The 16,834-nt window shown below is 39.9% G+C and overlaps 1 protein-coding gene across 1 annotated transcript in view; it reads right to left on the minus strand.

Annotated features, from left to right (window-relative positions):
- Positions 1–16,834, minus strand: part of jarid2b (jumonji and AT-rich interaction domain containing 2b) — a 99,370-nt gene that overhangs the window by 33,534 nt on the left and 49,002 nt on the right. The window contains exon 2 of the mRNA XM_079592045.1: positions 14,200–14,311. The gene's annotated coding sequence lies outside the window, so the exon portion shown is untranslated. The remainder of the gene's footprint in view (positions 1–14,199; positions 14,312–16,834) is intronic.

Consider the following 16,834-nt stretch of genomic DNA (forward strand, 5'->3'; position numbering starts at 1 on the left):
CATAAGGCATTGTTGCATATGCACAGTGTTCCAATTCAGCAACTTGTTAAGGTTCATGACATTTAAGATGTTGTCCTAGAAGGTAGTTGCCTAAGAAAGCAGGAGACAGCACATAAACTTGTTAGGTTTTAGAGTTCCAGTGTTTTGAAGCTCTGCATATTTTCTCAGGAATAATTGCAGGAGTTGTGGCTGTCCCCAATTAGAGCATGTCTATACAAATTAACGACACACTCCAAAAAAAGACAGGCTCCAAAGGAACTTAGTTCCAACTTCAAGACACTCCTGTCAACCAGGGAACAATGATATAAGTCTCTAACTCCAAACCCACCTATCGGTCTTCAAATTCTGTCTCTGTCTCCAAATTTGCCTCCAATTTCAATGTAATTACCATCAAATCAGTCTAAAGATTTCAAAGTTTCAGTCTACAGCTATCAACGTATCTGTATTTAAATTTTCCTCAAGTTTCTAATGTATCTGTTTTTAGATAGAGAAGGTTCAATATATATATTTCTCAGAAAAAGAGTCTGTAAACTGCAACATGAGTGATGGAGAGTGGATCCAACCACATCCTCCAGACAGGATGGGTAAAGAGGGGCCATGGGATTGACTGATCTGGGCATTCCGGTTCCGCTGGTATTTCCCTTCCTCAATGAGCAAGAGACACTGCAACACAATAGCCCCATGGAGCTTCCCAGCCTGTGCACTCCTTAATGGGACAGATATGGGTTCTCTTACAATGCCAGTCTTTTAACAAGAGGCTCATGCATAATTTACAGCTGATAAAAACCACAGCAGGGTAAGGTCACTTCAGGAACTAGGGCTATGATCCAATTACCATTTAGCTCATGGAGGCCAAAAACCTATGATGAAGAGCTGTGACTGAGGTCAAGTTTAAAGGGTATTTAGTGCATTTATGTAAATCTAAAAAAAGAGCAGACTGGTATAAATCGATCACAAGGCGGCATCCAGGAGATTCAATATATCTGCCACTAGTGTCCAAGTCTCTGCCTCCAGCTTAAAATTGATCTGCCTTCAAATTCCATCTCAGTCTTCAAATTTACCTCCAGTTTCAATGTATTTGCTTTCAAATCAGTCTAAAGTTTGAAAAGTTTCAGTCTACAGCTGACAACATATCTATATTCAAATTTGCCTCAGGTTTCGAATGTTTCTGTATACAAAAGTTGCCACTATTGTCAAAGTATCTGCCTCCAGTTCTAATGCACTATGTGGTCAAATCGTCTTGCAGTTTCAAGGTTTCTGCCTCCTAACCAATCTACAGATTTCAAGTTACTACCTGAATATCAAACTGGTCTACATTTTTGGTCAAAGTACCTGCATCAAAATCTGCTTCCAGTTGCAATGCATCTGCCTCTAGTTCTCTCTCTCTCCTCCACCTGTGCTTAAGGTAGAGGGACAACAAAGAGGTCAGAGCAAATTAGGCCTCCTGGAGATCAGCCCAGCTGGCCAAGATGTGGAGAGAGCCAGACAGAGGAGGAGTGGAGGAGTGAAAAAGTGAAGAAGGGGCAGTCAAGTGAAACAACCAAAATGGAAAAAAAAGCGAGGGGTGAGCACCTGCTGGGAGGCGCGGAGGGAGGGATTATGGCAGGATGTCCAGATTCATCCTCTTCTAATCCCTGTGCCTCGCCCTTCAAAGAATGCCCCACTCTGATGTTACATGTGGACCTCTTCTGTGTCACTGATTAGCTTTTAGGACAGCAACAAGAGAGGAGTTGGGTTTGCCCCATCGGAAAGGAAAAGAAAAAGCGATCGGATCCCTGGGGCTTAATGGAGGTTAGGAGAGGAGGTGAAGGAGAGTGACAAAATGCTTTGGTAACCTTTATGTTACCTTGCTTTACAAGCAACAGCTGTTGCGAGCTGGAGAGGACACAGAGTGGTGTATATCACTGAAACATATGCATGAAGTCTAATATGATGGTGGCATGAGGGAACACGCACATGCACAATGAGATTAAGTTAAGCTACTTTTACTGGTTTACATTAATCATCTTAATGCTTAATCATTTGCACGTTGAGAAGTTGTCTCTAATTCCTCCACTTTCAATGTATCTGCCTCCTATCACAGGATGCAGTTACAATCTCCAACATTAAACAAATGAAGCTGTCCCATCTGCATCAACAGTAGAGGACATGGATATTAAACAAGCCTCTTTCTGGCTGGGTGGCTAGTCACATTCGGTGATCTCTGCTGGCGTTATGTGAAATCTTTGGTAACATGATCTCTCTCCTCAATCTTAAGCGTGCAGCATGACAATAAAGTAACACAGGTACTGCAAGCACTCTGGGAATCTATTGAATGCTTAAATACTATGCAGTGTGCGATTGTTTTGAAGGATGGCGCTCCTCTAAAAGAGTACCAAATCGTGCCGAACAGGAGGAAGAGTTGGAGGGCTTCCACAAACAAAAGCACATTGGCGGCGCCAGGGGTAAAAGGGACAACCCCTCTGGTGTCAGCACCTCCTCCCCCCCCCCAGATCACGAAGCATCAAAGCATTCCACAGCGGCTGGAGTCACTCCTAATCTCAGCAGCAGGCTCTGGCTCTCTCCGGATCAGATGAGTGGAGCAGGGGAGAAGCTCACAGGGAGGGAGAAAGAGATGAATGATTGCAGGAGGGAGATGGATGGAGCCATGAAGAGAGGGCAGGCACTGATAGACCCCGGGGGCAGAGATGTTTGAGTTTTAAGAGGGAAGAAAGGGGAGGAGGGGTGTATAAAAACCCTTTGTGTGCAACACTGATTCATTCAGCTTTTCCGTCATGTGCATGTATTAACATGGAGGAAACTTTAAGATAACAGGATTGCTATCAGACGAGAAGCACAGCCCTCGTGGAACCAACATAATGATCTGTAGAAAAAGAATGAACTGGAAGACACAGTAATAAAGTATATCTTTCATGTGTTGGTATGGATCACACCTAAAACCTACACTAGGCTAAATATTTGTATTATTATTAATAATAATATTTATAAATGCTAAAATGCTAAAAAAAAAAAAAAAAACGCCTAGCCCACAAATAAAAAAGACAAAACAGCCACGTACTGTGTGTCCATAGAGAAGCATTTTTTTAGTTTAATTTGAATGAAAACTGTAACTTATAGTAGGCCTAATTTTAAGCCTTGCTTAACTGACAAATCCTATAATCTTTTGATATTCTGATAATGACCATACCATGATGTCACACTATGAAGTGACTGCAGAACAGACACTCATAATTCTCAGCATACAGCATGTGTATGTGTAACATGCCATCTATTTGATTTGTATTGTTAGAGATAAACAAGCACTGTAGATTGACTGTGATCTCTAACATAGTTTACTTTGAATCTACTCATTCAAATCTGCTCAGTACACATCCCGTCATTGTTAAATCCATCTTCTGCCATGCCCAGCTGCTCTATGCTACAGGCTTCACTAAAACTGCTTGGAGACAAACACACAAACACCTGTCAATCAAAAAAAATTAAACCGCATACAAAGTATAAAGATAAAAAAAATACACTTAGCTATAGAGTCATGTCTATTTGCATTTCAGTGTAGACTTGAAAAACATGAATGTTGCTCTGATGGTTAGTACATGCCTTATTGTGGTGGTATGATTAATACCATTCATTTTTAATCACTTTATTTTATTTATAATTAATCACATTAAATAAACATTTAGTGTTAAAATAACAGCTGTAATTTAAACTATTCTTACTACTATGTTACCAGACAGAGAAGGGAGAAAGTAATGAATGATAAAGAGAAATGGCCAGTTTTTCCGTAAAGTCAAACATCTTTCATTTTCTCGCTGGCTTCTAGTGTACATGCTAACTCTCTCTCTCTTTCTCGCTCTCTGCTAAAACTAAACAGCTCCAGATGGGCCACATGGTCCTGATAAAGTCTCTCAGCAGCCTCTGCCAGTGCGGAGCAGCTGGCTCCGAGAGCACGGTGAGGAGCCAGAGGCACATGTGCCGGGCAGCCAAGAGAGCGCAGGGGGATCCCTGATTCTGGGTCATTCATGAGCCCGCTCCAATAAACAGTGCTGAAATGATAATTGCTACAAAATGGTGACAAAGCAGAAAAACAGAGCATGTGTTGGTTTAGATGGTCAATAAAAAAAATAGGGTAAATATTTGTAAACCAATTGTTCTTTCAAATTAGTACTTAGTAATTATTGAGCAGAGTCGTTTTGCAAAATATTTATAAATCGCTCAACTGTAACAGTTTTATTTGAGGAATAAAACTGTGAAGTGGAAAACGCTCAGCAAGTTACATGGGTTCTGTAAAATAATTTGTTAATCAATACATTTTATATTAGCTTAAGTAAAAATTAGCTGCAAGATAAATTTTTATTTATTTATTTGTGACGATTTAAATTAATCATTTTAACCTGTTCAATAAAACGAGCCACCTGAATGAACTGATTCACTAAAATGAATCTAAAGTATTGTGTGGAGTTTTTAAATGACTTCTTAATTGAGAGAACATTCAGTTTGTAGGCTAATGGTTTAAAAAAAAAGAAAAGAAAAAAGAAACTACACTAACGTTCAAAGGTTTAGGGTCAGTAAGATCTTTTAAAATGTGATCACAATTAGTAAAAACATTAAATTGTAAAATATTATTATTACTTTAAACATAAAATAAATTTCTATTTGGATATATTTTAAAATGCTATTTATTCCTGTGAAGGCAAAGCGGAATATTCAGCGTCATTACAGCGTCATGCATGATCCTTCAGAAATCATTCTAATAATTAGGATATGCTGAATTGCTGCTTAAGAAACACTTACTATCATCAATGTTAAAAACAGCTGAACTGCTTAATAGTTTTCAGGTAACCATGATATATCAGCATTTATTTGAAATCGATATCTTTGTAACATCACTTTATCAATTGAATGCGTCCTTGCTGAAAAAAAGGCATTCATTTCATTACTGACCCCAAATTTTTGGGGTAAGGCAAATATGAATTGAATCTCCAATATTCCTTGTGTTAGCCCTCTGAGAGAATACAGAGAGCCGAGGCACTGGCTGGAGAATAAATGAATGTGATTTTGATGACCCTCCCTGTGGAGCGCTCTACATCAAAATAAACTTTAGACCTGCAAATACACCCCAGCTAATTTCTTATTGCTTTTCTGCCTACCTGAGTCAAGTTCTCTGCTCAGAACCATGAAAGATGGTTTGGTATTGGATTGACCTTTCACCTTGCACCCTACTGCTCTGCCTCCATATATCACCACATTAGTCAGGTAAGCCCAAAGACGTGGGGTCACAGAGATCATGAGGAGAAAAATACAAACCTGACTCCTCAGGGGTAACCTACAAATGCCAGCGTTCATCACAAAAAAAAAATACAGCTATGACATTAACATTCAGCTCAGGAGAATAAAAATATGGATTTGTGGAACAAAAAGCCCTTAGCATCTAAACACGCAAGAGATTCAATTATAAAGGTAGATATGTCTAAGCCATCATGTTTTAGCTTAAGTGCACTGCATCACCATTAAACATGCAACCACTAAAAGCCTAATATCAGCTCTTCGCTCAGCACGGCACCACAATCATTTTACATCAGCTTCTAAGAAAGTCAGCCCGACATTAAGAAACTTACAGCAGCTGTAAGCCTTGCTAACTTCTTTACATGAACACTTAGAAACTCCACCTTCCAAAACATTTCACAAACCCAAAAGTACAAAACTCTTTCTGATTGGCTGGTTTCAATATATTCTATATAACAAAATGACAAAGTCTAACAATAGTTTTCAGGTACACAAATGTAATAATTATGCCTAAATGTAAAATAACACTATTGTGTTCACTGTAGAGATTAAATATAGATCAAGGTTTGTTAACGCTGTATTTTGCTGATTAATAGACCGTTCGCAAAGACCTGCCCCCTTTAGTTACTGTTGCTATGTTTGACAAGCTACGCCTCTCTCACACCCCACTATGTTCTCACACAGTGAAAAATACATTGCGGCGAAGAGAGCACACTGACAACGCGCTGACAGACAGGACAGACCAGGTTACTTTTGGTATGTAACAAAGTCTCAACTTTCAAATTTAAACAATAAATACCGTTTTGTGGCTCTTTAATGTGTCGTGACAGATCGCTGTAGAGCATCAGTTAAAACTGCTCGTGAACCGATCATCTCTTCCTTCTAGTTAATTTATAGCAACAAATAAACATGAAAGAACATAAGGAATGTTGTTTTAACCGAAAGACATCAGTACACTCCGTTTTTCAAGTTTAAATCCTCCAACGTTAATCTACTAACTCTCCTGACTGCTTTGTCGGACAAAAATGGCGGCAGATGACAGATTATGATTGGTCAGATCGCCTGTCAATCAAACTCCCTGCGAAGGGTCAATTAACATTAACGACACAACAGCAGCAGGAATATTAGGCTGCAGTCAATTTAAGACCGAATGCACGGACCGAATAACCTGACACACATCCGGTTTCTTACTCAACGGTTTACGTTCACTTAAAGGGAGAGTTCACTTTGAAATTAAATTTTGGTATGTTTTAGCTTACCTCAAGGGCATCCAAGATGTAGGTGTCTTTTTTTTCACAGTAGTTTCAATTTTTATATTTTTAGGTCAAACCGTTTTTGTCTGACAGTCATATCATGCAGGTCCACGGTCACTGTCTCAAAGAGCATGCACAGAGTCCAAATTAAAACAATTCCCCATTGTCCAAATTCAACAATTCCCCATCGTAAGTACACATTGATGGCCTAAGACACGAAACGAGCGGTTTGTGTGAGAAAACGAACGGTATTTATATAGTTTTTACCTCTTGTAACACAGCCACGACCAAGTGATCTGAGGGCGCGGGCGCTTCCTTCTGTGTGACGTGTGCGCAGACTGGTGCATAGATATATATATACACTAGATGTCGCCTTGGCTACGGCAGTTCATTGAAACGAATGTCTTTAATGCGACATCTAGTGTGTATACATCTATGCACCAGTCTGCGCACACGTCACACAGAAGGAAGCGCCCGCGCCCTCAGATCACTTGGTCGTGGCTGTGTTAACACAAGGACTTGTCAGGATACATGCCAAGCCAAATTTGAGTCAAAATCAAATTTCAAACTTAAAAGAGCAGGACTTGACCGATAACAGTAATGAATTATGTTATTTAAACCAGCTAACTATAAAAACAGAAACTACTTTTTAAAACAGAATTTTCATTTCAGCCATAAACTGTCTTTTCTATTTACAGGCCTATTTTAGCAGTGTTGCTTTAAAGGCGATCATGAGTGTGTTTATATGACTTGTGGGCTTCAGGAGGCATTTGCAACCGAAGCGGCGCTCACATTTACTCTGGGAGGTGTTACTAAAGTTCCTGAACGATGGCGGCTTCCCAGAGCCGCTGCTGGACAGATGCCGAAATGATACCAGTCTACATAATTCAATCGCTTGTGATTTCACTAAAGGCAACTGAAGGCTGTTTGTTACGTAACAGAAAGCGTAAGCTGCTGAGGCTGCGGAGTGAGGAGAGAAGGAGACAGACAGAGATACCATTACTCCTATAAAATCCCTGTCTAAATCCCGTGTCCCCACTTAAGATGTATGTCACTCTTTATATAGGGCTGCAACTTAACCCAGCCGGTGTGGTTTAACAATAGAGCAGACGTGCTGCGCTCAGACAGGTGGTCTCGACTGGCACCGAGCCAGATGCTGAGGGCCCACACCACCCCTCCCCTCCGTTTGAACACATCCGTCTGCTGCTCATGCGTGATGTCACACTGATGCACCCAAACGCTGTCAATCACTGCTGGGCATCATTACTGTGCGCGGCTAGGACGCTCCGAGACAAAAAGATGAAGAGAGACCGAGCGCACAAGGACACGGGGAGATTTTCATGCATAAAATCAGAATGAGATTTCTGCTGGATCATCTCTAGTGTTTTGACTGTTGTTATAAAGTCAGATACAGCTTTTTTATGAGCATTAACTGCCATCTTAAACAGAAAGAGACCAATTGACAAAGCAACCACAGTACCATTTTAAGGGATAGATTTCTCAAATGAATATAAAAAAAATCTATCCATCATTTACTCACCCTCATGTCGTTCTAAACCTGTCTGACTGTATTTCCTCTAAGGAACAAAAAATATATTTTGAGAATGGAAGTCAATGGTCATCAAAACTGGTGGTTTCTAACATTCTTCACAATAACTTTTGTGATTGACAGAAGACAAAGTCATACAGGTTTGGAACGACTTGAGGGCGAGTAAACAATAACAGAATTTTCATTTTTGAGTGAACTATCCCTTTAAGAGCAGGTAAATCTACTGTAAAACCAATTACACCATAGTAGACCGACATGCAACAAATAGGTAGCTCATTTAAATAATAGTGCATTCTTTTAAATAATTAAAATCTTTTTGAACTTTATGAACCACAGTGCAGGTAATACTTAATTGTAGAACATATGTACACTCATATTTTCCATTAGTCCAGACGTAATGCACCAACTATTTCATAGACAGCAAAGTATAACATCCAGTTCTGTTCGCTGATATCCTGTTTATGCTACCAAGCGTCTCAAACACAAATCAGACTCTCTTTAAGATTCAATGCTATGAGCCTCGTAAACCTGGGCAAAATATGTAGACTAGTTGTTCTTAGCATATCATAACAGTCTGGCACCTTGTGAACATGATTTGTTTCACGGTGGACTGACAAAAACCTGTGCAACATGAATCCTCGGAACGGATGTAAAGCCAGACAATCAGATGGAACTTTTGGTCCTTGCTGTTTGTTGTCAATATGCATCATATGGACCGTGAGGAGTGAGACTAATGTGTTTTTACTGATCATATAGCTATCTGATTTGTTAAAACGGTTCCATTTACACCTGGCCACATAAATGTGTCTCCGCAAAACAAATGCTAGGGTGTTTCTAGGCAATTGCTAGTGTGTTCTGGGTGATTGAGCAGACTTTCAAAATCTGTTTTTTTTTTAACCTCAGAAATTTAGCAGAATATTCAAGCTGCTTTACATTAAATGAAAGTGAATGGGAACTGGGCCAGTCAATCAAGAATTGCAGTGAATAAAGACTTAAATTTCAGTCATTTCCTCATACAAAGCTATCATATGACTTTAAATATAGTGCAGAAGTCATTTGGACTATTTTCATGATGCTTTTATTGTAGTTTTTGTCCTTTGTGGTGCTCTACGGCCCCAGTCCCCATTCACTTTCATTGCATGGAAAAGTGAAGTAAAGACATTTTGCTATTTTTATATATATATATATATATATCTTCTTTTGTGTTCTTGGATAGAAGAAAAAAAGTCATACTGGTTTGGAACAGAATGAGGTTGATGAATGAGTTCAAATGACTAGATTTTAATTTTCGGGTAAATCATCCCTTTAAGAGCAGTGTTCATAACTCTTGCCAAAACAAACCCACAGCTAATGGAGAATGGCTGCCATTCAACACTGCAAAATGTTTTAGAGCAAATCAAAAGACAGGAATCAGAACGACCGCAAAAGCATATCTAGAAAAACATAAGTGCATAAGATGTGTATTCAACTCACTCAAACCATTGAGTATCATCAGTAACATTAAAATGACATGCCCTAACACACCTGGCCACAGCAGATGAGATTATGGCCCACTGCTCCCACTTATCCAGTTCAACCAATCGGCAGCCACGATTGTCTGCTGTGCAAATACCTCAGCCTGAGACCTTAAACACAGGACATTCCTGCCCTGTGAATCAACTGGAGTTTGGAGCCAAACTGCCTACCTGAGAGTCTTCTTCTCACGCTATACCTCTCAATTCATCTCTGTGTGCGACTCCGAAAACATGCGTCACACTCCAATCATGTTTAATCGCCCGCTTATCGCAGACATTGATCTGCTGTACCATTAGAGTGGATTGGAGTATGTAGCGCGCAACCAGCAGATTTAGAGGAAAATCAATGTGGCTATTATAGAGCCATATGTACTGAGGCATGATGTGTGCATGAATATGAAATTTTTTAAGTGAAAGTAATACAATTAATACATTTGAAAAGTAATATAGTATGCAATGTGTATACTGTGCCAAGTGTGCATGGAAAACTCCACAACAAATCACCAACATAGTATACAACCCAAAACCCTGCTCAGAATACTGCATTCCATAATGCAATGCTCTCAACTACTGTAGAGATAGAGTGATTTTATATTATATTTTAATACTTTATTTAATAAACACTACCTTTCAAAAGTTTGTGGTTGGAAATACTTTTTTTTTTAAATAAGTCTCTTATGCTCAACAAAGCAGCATTTATTTAATCAAAGACAGTAATATTATGAAATAATATTACCATTTAAAATAGGTATTACCATTTAAAATAGGTTTTAAATTTGAATACATTTTAAAATGTTATTTATTCGTGGGATAGGGATCATCTGAATTTTCAGCAGCCAATAATCCAGCTTCAAAAGAAACACTTAAAATTATTAACGTTGAAAAGAGTTGTGTGTGTGTGTGTGTGGAAACTGTGATGGACTTTTTTCATGATTCTGATGAAAATGTAAAAATAATAGCATTTATTTGAAATAGAAATCTTTTCTTTCTAATGTTATCTTTTATAACATTATAAATGTCTTTACTGTCGCATTTGATCAACGTGAATGCATCGTTACTGAAAACAATTATTAATTTCTTTCATAAAAAAACGATTATCTTACTGACTTCTCCCTTATAGACGTATAACTTGACTTTTCAACATTTAAACTTTGAGTGTTGATATAACACTTGACCTAGGAGCAATGTGCTGCCTGTAGAGTTGCACTGGTGAACACTGACACGAAAAGAGTGAAAGGACCTTAAGAAATACGCTAGTATTTTATTCTCAACACAGCAAAGAAATGTTTGTAAAGGCAGCATTGGCCCAACACAAAAGAGTAATTTGGCAGCAACTGAGCAGCCACTACACAAACAATTCAAACGATTCTCTCTTTAAGAAGGGTTCTCAAACAAGTAAACACAAATACACACTAAAAAGGACAGGCCTCTTCAGCGCCTGCCACATTTGGTGCCCCCTTGTCTCCTCTAACTGGGGTTTGTGTGTATTCAGCGCGTCTAGGCGACTGAGATTTTAAACGAAGGATGCGAAGTTGCTGCTTTGACACTTGGCAGAGCTTGGAGGCTTCTCTATTTCCCAATCCTGGGAATGCAAACAGCAGTCTTCTCCCAAACGGCTTTCCACGTCCCTCCCCTTGCAACCTGGCCAGCCCCTGCACCTGTGCCTCTGTCTGTCTCTCCTCCCTTTCGTTCTCTCTCGCTCTCACTTTCTTTTTTGGGTTTATTGTAGGCCAGGTGTGACAGACGTTGGCAGTGCCTCAATCAGACTCCTTGTTGTCGTCTCATGTGGGCAGCAGATGCCTAATAAGTTGCCCAGCATGCAGACACACACAAGTACACAAACTTCCAACACATTCAAAAGTCCAGTATAGGACGCCAAATGTCAGACAAGGAGTGATTCATTAAAGGAAAAGCCCTCCAAAAAAATTCCCATTCTGACAATTTAATCTGGATGGACGGATGGACGGATGGACGGATGGGCGGATGCTCAAAAGCTCCATAAAACTTTGTAACTTTGTGAGTTTGTGGGACAAGTAGTGATTTCCAATCGGTGAAATTCTTTTGAGTCAGATCATTTCATTTACTCATTTGATCTTGCGTACAGAACAGATCTGAACGATTCATTCATGAATCACATTGATTTGTTTCTTGAATTCAACTCACCGAATCAAGATAAGCAGTTCTAGAGTCAACAACAAGAATATAGGCCTAGGTGAATAACAACTTGAAGTTCAGTCTGTTCCTCAAATCTGTAAAATGGCTTCAGAAGACTTAGAATAAAATGCATAAGTTGTATGGACCATTTCAAAGATATTTTTATGGTGCTTTGTGTCAAGCTCTTTTTGAAACTTGAAAGTGTACATTCATTATAATAACATGAAAAATCTCATGTTTTTCTCATGTTCTTTAGGAGTCATGCTGGATTGGAATAACATGAGGGCGAGGAAATAATGACAGAATTATCAGTTTTGAATGACCTGTCCCTTTAAGACCAGGTTGCAGGCAGAGCTCTTACCGGCCCACAATGCTTTACCGATTACACTGCATCTGCTGCTCTTTGTCCTTACTTGCATCTGTGCACTGCCCATCTCAAACGGTTTCTGCCTATTTTTCGCCTCCCACTCGATCTGTCTCTCCACAAAAATCGGTTTTAATGATGATGTCTACAGGACAGCGCCCTGATTAACTATTATAACAGGGTATTAAGTGACAGGTAAAGCAGCAGCAGCAGGTGCTGCACGCTGATCTTCGCCCGCACACACGCTATTACTCTCTTGCGTTCTCCCATAGGTGCTTGTGGCTTGATAGACAGAACCCCCAACAGAAGGTCTCTGTGAATGTTTCTTTCAGGAGGGGGTTGAAACGGACATCTGCTGGGGTCTGGCCGCTGCGATGTGGAAGTGCTGCGTTGTGTGGCGTTTGGTGGGCGCTGGGCAGCGCCGTCTTTGAAGCGGCGCCTGCGCTTAGAGCTGTTTTGTTCCCTCGAAGCCGGTGGTGGGATTAATTCAGACTCTCGAGAGGAAGAAAAGCCTCTTCAGCGGGCCTACGCAACTGTTTATAAGGGGGTTTATGGCACGCCATGAAAGTTGTGCCATTAAACAGTGGGCTTGATGAATAGGTCTTCCATAATGCTAATGCCACCCATCTATGTGAATGTGTGATTGAGCATTGAATGTGGCCATACACTCAGATCAAAGTCAAATCCTGTTTGAAAGGAGATGGGCAATGAGCTCAAATACTGAGTTATAATGCCAAGTACAACATAAAAGATGGGAATTAGAATGAGGTAAACACTTTTGCAGCTGCTTCACATGTAAAACATTTTTAATATTTTTTTATAAATATTTTTCAGTAGTAAATTAAATATATTTACAGTTGACATTTCTCCATGTCAGCCATCTTGGATGGTTTTATTTCACTGAGATTTCTGCAATGCATTCTGGGATTGAAATATCTGAAAACTATAGATCTGATTTTGTAGAATCTGGCCAAACAAAGGCATATTGTTCTCATTAGACTACACAATTGGACACAGTCACTTCTTTCATGAACATGCAAAAAAAGAGAACTACAGCAGATAGCAAGATTTTCATAGAATAACGACTTAAATTTTGGCCTGTTTCTCCTACAAAGCAATAAAATGCCTTTGTGTAATTTTTTAAACTTCAAAATTCATTGTAAATTCAGGGAAAAGAACGACTAGTAGCCTACAATATTCTCAATTTCTCTTTTTGTGCTGCACGTAAGAAAAGATACAGGTTTGAAATGATGATTTAAATGATAGAAGTTTCATTTTCTGTGAACAATTCCTTTGAGTCCTCCACTCCACCAATAAATATCACACAAATCACAAGACGAGCTGCTTTGTCGGAATCCAAACACAACAAGGTCATTTGATGAAAAATATGAATCAACAGCACTAAAAGTGCACTGCAAGCTCAGTGTGGTCGGGGGAATTAGCAGTTTATATTTTTCCGATTGAAAAAGACCCGTAGCTTGTCTTTCTCACCATTTTCCAGCCAGCGTATGCCTCAAAGGCACAGCTAAAAAAAAAAAAAAGCCTGTCTATTATGTTTCTTCACCAAGCTGCTTGCATCCCTCCTCTCTCTTCAGAGCTTTTCCAAATCGCAGATTACAACATCCTAAAAAAATTACACGCTGAATAGTTAATTACCGACCGCACTTGGACACATTAACTCTCTTGCTTTTTAATTAATAATTAAAAATGTTTAAGCATGTCTTAAAGTGACTAATTAAAAACGACCATGACAGCAATTCATTTGAAAGAATTACCACTTGTTATAAGGTCCTCAGACTCCTTTTAATGAAGCGGCTTCATTTTTTTTCTGACTGTCATTTTCTGCTAAATAAAGCCAGAAATAGAAACAAATGGGTAAATTAAAAACAGGAAGTCTGACATCTTAAGTACGTGAAATATCTCGGTCTGAGAACGCCATACTTGGGTCCTAATAATGGGATTGCTTTTAATACTCTCTACAACAGCTGTCTTTAAAATTGTTGCCTCAGCTGGATTTACCCGCCAGGGATTCAACCGACTCTTTAACACTGACCTCTGAGAGACCGAGAGTGGGTCACTCACCTCTTTTTGGCCGGGCCGCCCTCGCTGCCTCCATCTGTGCGAGAGAGAGACCCGTCCTCTTTATGTCCTCCCTTAGACCCACATCCATTCAGCTGCCCATTTGACAAGGAAGCTGTACAGAGAGAAAGAAAAAGCAAAAAAACATGAGAAACAGTGACAACCTACAGATGCAATGCATCATGTATTTTAACTTAAGATGAAAAATCACCACAGCATGGTTTTATTTTAATCATGCAATGCAGAACTGAAATGGAGCACGAGCAAATGGGAAACGGGAGATGGTTTACTTTAGAGTCTAACTGTAGAAGCAAGAACATTTTGTAATGTACCAGTATTTAATCCGACAAAAGTCAATGCAAGACTTTGAAATTGTGCATTTACCAATGAGTTAACTTGTGCAAATTCAAGGTTGTAAAAATGAGAAGGTGCATCATTACACAAACAATTAGGGAGAAAGTTGGTGAAGTAAGCAGCACTGTAAAAAATTATAACCTCCCCAACTCTAAATTTTCTAGTGACTGGTCACATCTGAATTTTTCAATTGGTCAGTCACTAGAACATTTTGAGTTAGGCCGTGTGTCCACCAAAGCGTTTTTTCACGCGGCTGGCTTTATTTTTCTATTGTTGTCAATGGGAACGCCGCGTTTTTAGAACGCCATGAGCGTAACGAGGCGCTGAGCGAGTATTTAACGCTCAAGCACTGAGCGCTCGGCGTTTTTTACAGGTCGCCGAGAGTTGAAGAATGTTCAACTTTGGGTAAAACGCAGCGCTCATCACTGTCACTTTTTAGCCAACCGTCCAATCACTGTGGAGGAGGGGTGGGACTAATACCACACGGACCAACGGATATTCTGTATCATAGCAACGATGCGTCTCAACTGAAAAAAAACTGCGCTGCCAAAACGCTCTCAAGCGCCCGCAGCTAGGCGTTTCCAGCAGAGAGCCTAGCGTTTTCAACTGGCTAAAAACGCTTTGGTGGACACACGGCCTTAGGGAGGTTAGATTTTTTTTTACAGTGAGTATATCAGCAGTAGTATTGGTTATAGTTGCAATTCAGTAGAGTAGTGTTTTCATTACTATTCTATTTATTTAATACAATAATTTATATTTATAGCTGAAAACTAGGTCTCCGCCTCTGTCTCGACTCTCCATCTCAACGCTACTGGGCTTCAACTGGCAAATAAACACTGGGCTGCACGATTAATCGCAATTTACATGTAATCGCACTTAAATCGAGATGGCTTATCGTGATTTTGAAATCGCAAAGGCTGCGATTATCTTTTATGCGCAGCTCGTCACTGATGTACGGCTCTGTAAACGCTGCTCCATCTGAAAGCACTGTGAGTTTGAGTGTCTTATAATGTGCATTTGAAAAAGCAACACGCGTCAAACATCTTTCCAAACATGACAAGCATTTATGAACCTCTTGTCCAACAAAAGACAACATTTAATAACATGCATTTACTCCAAACTCACTTCATAACGACAGATGAGCATAATTTGTGAGATGATGTGGCTTCTTATACAGAATAAGGCAGTCGTGTATTTATAAGTCATGTTTAATCAATCAAAGCATTTCAATCTTCTGTGTATTCAGCTACAGCAATAGGGATTTCCTGGAATGATGCGCGTTATTGTACTTCTGCGGCGGGGCCTATTTATCGTGCCTGCGTGAGAGCGCCCTCTGGCGTTCAAATGGAGCAGTATTTACTACCGGTCAGCCGCACTGCACTGAAAAGCTGCACATAAAATAACCGCAGCCTTTGCCAAATCGCGTGCTGTTTTATTGCGATTAATCGTGCCACCCGTTTCACGTGTCTGGAACTGATATTGGTCTCAGAAACAATGGACATGATGATGACAATTAAATGAGCAAAAAGAAGTAATAAAGAAATAATAAATATTACACGAAGATTTACAGAAAAATATTTATTCGGGTCAGTATTCAACACTGGGAAACGGGTAATACAACATCTAAAGAGCTCTGGCCATTAACTCTGCAGAAACCAGGATTACGAAGTTAAACCTTCCTTTATACGGCTCAGCCGATTTAATTTCCGTGTTTAGTAACATTCGTTAAGTGAATATCCAGAATCACCAAACATTCCCAGAGCTGGACATCAAATCTCAAACAAGCCGGAAAAACAGCTGGAGAAGAAAGAAACTACAATAAAGCTGCAATCCAACACATACATGAGACGCTATAAAAAGGCTTCTCTCTCATATACGGACCAACATGGCTGAACTTCAAAGCATTCAAGTCAAGTCTTAAGAGCTCTATTCTCATAAGACCAAACATTGTCTTTGAGAAAATTGGGATGGTTTAATTCCAAATAGAAAAGCAGCAAAAAAAACACGTGTCTTATATTCAAAATGACTCCTCAAGTGCAAGAGCAAACAAGCTCGCGAGCCTCTGCCTTCATCACGACACGGGAAGCCAAAACCCGAGAGAGCCGGCCAAGCCAAGCCAACGTGGGTGGAGAGGGATCAGATGTAAACAGCTTAACGCGGGCTGCTCGCTTCCCGCGCCGTGTTTTACATATGTTGGTCTCACTTGAGTGGCTGTGTGAAAGACAGTCGGAGTCTTGCGGAGCCAAACGTCCTGTCTCTCTCTCGCTCTCTCTCTCTATAGGCC

This window comes from Phoxinus phoxinus (genome assembly GCF_949152265.1).
Source record: "Phoxinus phoxinus genome assembly, chromosome: 19".
Lineage (NCBI taxonomy): Eukaryota > Metazoa > Chordata > Actinopteri > Cypriniformes > Leuciscidae > Phoxinus > Phoxinus phoxinus.